The sequence below is a fragment of the Lactuca serriola genome, chromosome 9 (assembly GCF_051521515.1).
Source record: "Lactuca serriola cultivar US96UC23 chromosome 9, Lser_US96UC23_V15, whole genome shotgun sequence".
Classification (NCBI taxonomy): Eukaryota; Viridiplantae; Streptophyta; class Magnoliopsida; order Asterales; family Asteraceae; genus Lactuca; species Lactuca serriola.
The window spans coordinates 33,858,412-33,862,781 of record NC_136416.1 but is presented as its reverse complement, the minus strand read 5'-3'; the positions used below and the strand labels follow the sequence as shown (position 1 = coordinate 33,862,781).

The 4,370-nt window shown below is 33.1% G+C and overlaps 1 non-coding gene across 1 annotated transcript; it reads left to right on the top strand.

The window, feature by feature from the left end:
* The first annotated feature begins 682 nt into the window (after window positions 1-682).
* Window positions 683-755, top strand: TRNAT-UGU (transfer RNA threonine (anticodon UGU)). The gene has a single exon. It is a non-coding gene; the product is annotated as a tRNA-Thr (tRNA).
* Window positions 756-4,370: the final 3,615 nt, after the last annotated feature.

Sequence of the window (4,370 nt, the reverse complement as noted above, 5' to 3'; positions counted from 1 at the left end):
CAGGAATGCCCATTTTTATTAATTCCAGGGTTTCTCTGAATTTGAAAGTTATCACTTAGTAAGTTTCCATACCAAGGCTCAATCCAATTAAGTCCGTAGCGTCTACCGATTTCGCCATATCCCCCTTTTTGAGATGAAAATCTCATTGTGATCTCGTTCCCCTTTTTCTTTCATTTATACCGGAACCGTTGAATTCATTAGATATATGCCGATTATTGTCTCGAAAAAGTGTTTTCTCCTCTTTGTCTTTGATTTCTTGTCTATCTTCTTTCATCTTCTATATCTATAGGAGGCTTATATTTGGTCCAATCAAAAACGATTTTATCATTTCTGTATCGGCAATTCAATATAGGTGGATACATATGCTATACATCTGCCTCTCTTCCACTCATTTACCCATGAAATTTTGAATACTTGAACGGTCGATTCTTTTCATATTAAAAAAAAAAGAATATTTAATTGTGATAAAAAAGAAAAATGGAAATTCTATATCGCTAGATTAATCGTTATCTTCTATAATATTTAACAGTTAGTTGAAATTCTATATTCTATTCTTTAATATATTAATATTCATTATGAATAGCGAATATGAATAGCTAAGAATTAAAATAATATAATAGTGAATAGCAAAGATTCTAAGAGTTTATTGAATTCTTATACATGTCGAATTTATGTTATGTGAGCCTCCTTAGCTCAGAGGTTAGAGCATTGCATTTGTAATGCGATGGTCATCGGTTCGATTCCGATAGTCGGCTTTTTTCTATTTATTTTATTCTATGTTTTACATGATTGATAATGCATCTTTGAAATCAAAGAATATTGAAAAAAAATGTTTTCCTCTTTTGGCGAAAGCCCTTGATTTATTATGTGATAGGAATTTCCAACTATCTAACGAAAAGAATCATTTTCTTTTTCTATATATAGAATATAAAGATCTGGATATTTATCCAACTCATCTCATTATTCTTTAATACAATAACTAAGTAAATTTCGCTTTATTTAGAATTTAGTTCATTTTTAGTTTAGGTTTATTCTGTAGAATGAAATTTCATCAATAAGAATTAATAATTAAATATAAATAAGAAGAAGGAGTCTTTATGTCGCGTTACCGAGGTCCTCGTTTCAAAAAAATACACCGCTTGGGGGATTTACCAGGGCTAACTAATAAAAGGCCCAGCGCTGGAAGTAATCTTAGAAACCAATCGCGTTCCGGAAAAAAATCCCAATATCGAATTGAGATGACTCGACGAGTTAGTTAGGGTTTTCTCGACATTTATAAACCACATGGACTCGACGAGTTGTCTGGAAACTCGACGAGTCAACTAGTGTTTTCACGATTTCTCGAGTTTTGGAAGAACTCGAGGAGTTAGTGGACTACGCTCGATGAGTTGGGTCAACATGAACTGTTGACCTTGACCGAAGACTTTAACTTTAACCAAGGGTTGACTGGTTCGACTTTTAGGGGTATTTTAGTAATTTGGGAATTTATAAAAATGGATCATTGGTGGATGTAGGTGATTGAGTTTGGAGCTGTATTTTGGGGAGTTTGACATTTATCATCACGAGCTACTTGTGAGGTGAGTTGTCCTCACTATACTAACAGGGTCGAAGACACCACTGCCAACCCTTTTCAGTTTTGTATCCGGGTTTATTGCATGATATGCTCAGTGACTTGGTAGATCGGTATCCTGGTATATAGGATGGTGATATGCTTAGTGACCTGGTAGGTCGGTATCCTAGTATATATGATAATGCTATGTTAGTGACTGGTTAGGTCGGTATCCTGGTTATAGGATGTTGACATGATTAGTGATTTGTTAGATCGGTTTGACTGTTATATATGCTAGCATATGACATTTATGTGCACATGATTGTCTGATTTTGGGGTTGGGTTGAGGCGTACCTGCATTGTGATGAAGGCCAACATACCCAGGGTGGACCGGATAGACTGTAAACCCGGAGAGCATACTAGTCAGGCCAAAGGCCCGACGAGCAGTCCGGAAAGGCGGAAGGCCCTGAGAGGCGGTCCAAACGTGTCGATGGCTCGGAGAGCGGTCCAGATAGACTGATGGCCCTGCAAGGAGGTTTAGTCAGGATGATGGCTCATTATGCATGTTGTTTGTTTATATGATATTGATATGGTTTGTATGACGTTGGTATTTTAAGGGAACTCACTAAGCTTCAGGCTTGCAGTTGTTGATTTTGTTTCAGGTAATTTTGATGATCGCGGGAAGGCGAAGGCGTGATCGTACACCTCCTTATATTTTATTATTTGATTATGGGATACTTTGGCATGAAACCATTTTGAAAACAAATTTGTAGTAATTATTGGTTTTTGCATAATTTAAAAAGTTTTAAATTGACATATTTTTTTATGGGTGTTACATTACAGGGTTTTCTAGCGAAAACTTAGAACTCCGTGGTCAGAACTTCGTCACTGAATCTTTTTTTTTTCTAAAAGATTCTTGTAGCACTTCAACGCTCACGTTACTATACTAAAACTACAGAAAGAGAAGTCGAATCACGAGGGACCGAAATGCTCGGGGATAAAAGAAGAAAGACTCTTGAATCAAGAGAATGATGTAATAAATATGAGAGCCTAGAAGTTTTTATTTATAGTAATTGAATTTTCAAAAATCACCCTCTATAGTTACTTAAATAACCTTATAGTTATTTAAACGATTAAACACCATTTTATAATACTATTTTAAATAGATTTAACGACATTTGTAACAAACTAATGTTAAAAGTACTCAACACTAGTTTATAACGACCGCATCGTCGACACCTTTCTAATGATATATATATATATATATATATATATATATATGATTTATACTTTTTTTTAATACGTAAATATGATATTATAAATTATAACTCGTCCACACAAACTCCGTTTTTTACATTCTTTATATCCACGCGTAGTTATTGACGATATTTACAACTTTCGTTTAGACTTTATCGGCTAATTTTGACTTTATTTTTTGTCCATATTTTTATAAAATTAAATGATTTTGTTAAAATCATAACTTTTTCGTACGGACTCCGTTTTTGACATTCTTTTTCTCAAAATTCTCATTTTAAAGAGTACTACAATTTTCTTTTTGGTGGCTTTAGCTAAAAGTCAATTGTTCCTTCGTAGCTTTTTACGTCGTACATTCATTGTGCGCGACTGACTTTTATATATTATAAAAATCATATCTAATTCATACGGAGTCGGATTTCTATGAAATTTATATTTACGGGATCAGGAAGACGTGTACTTTCTAAATATAGTGTGTGTGTGTGTGTGTATATATATATATATATATATATATATATATATATATATGTTTTGGCACACTTTTTTACGATTTACGGGTGATTCGGCTGATTTTTCATATTTTATTATAGTATAACAATCATGAATCACATAATATTCATATAAATCTCCTTTATTACGTCAGATAGGTTACAATTTTTGACTCTAACTATTACTTTGGTTAATATTATTTATTGTAGATAATCTTCTATAAAAAAATCATGTTTAATGTTTATTATAACTTAATTTACTAGCCCGAATATGCAAGTATTACACAAGACATGGTGGATCTTCACCACGACATGACGTTTTTTTCTTGGTCACGAGGTTTAATGACCCGCCACGACGTGACTGTAAGGGCCACTGCGTGACAAGTGATTTTAATGAAACCCTAGATGTGACAACCGTCAAAATTCGAGACAGTTCTAGATTTGAATAAACTTAGTTGCATGTGGAGGCATGACACATTCTAAACTTGGTAATTAGAAGCTAAGTTATAACCTACTAGAAACTTGGAAGCAATTAGAAACGAGGGATAGTGTGCTTAGATTTCACATTGATGATGATGATGATGATTGTAGGATTTCACCCAAAAACAACATGAATGTTGCAAATGGTGAAGTCTCATAACCCAAACTTATGTAAAAAACAAAACAAACCGCTTTTATGCTAGTTTTGGTGGAGAAATCACAATATGAACCTATTATTTCTTACAAAAAATAATTTTAAACTTTTCAAACCCATGTATGGCTTTAAACCAACATGCATGTGTTGATCTTTAAGCCTAGATGCTTAACGACCAAAGTATGTTGTTACAAGTTTCAAAACTTATCCATTAAATATTTTAATTTACCAAACCATCAAAAACCCATTACTAACCCAAATCCGATTATTCCAAGAATCCCAACAACAAAATAAGAAGATCTGTAAATTTTTAGAGAATAATTCATTTGTCTCAAATTATTGTAATTTTTGCAAGAAAATAGAGCAATAATTCACATAAAATACTTTTTAAAGTCAATAAATTCTGAGACGACCTATACATTGGCCAGAGACATTTTATGAAGTT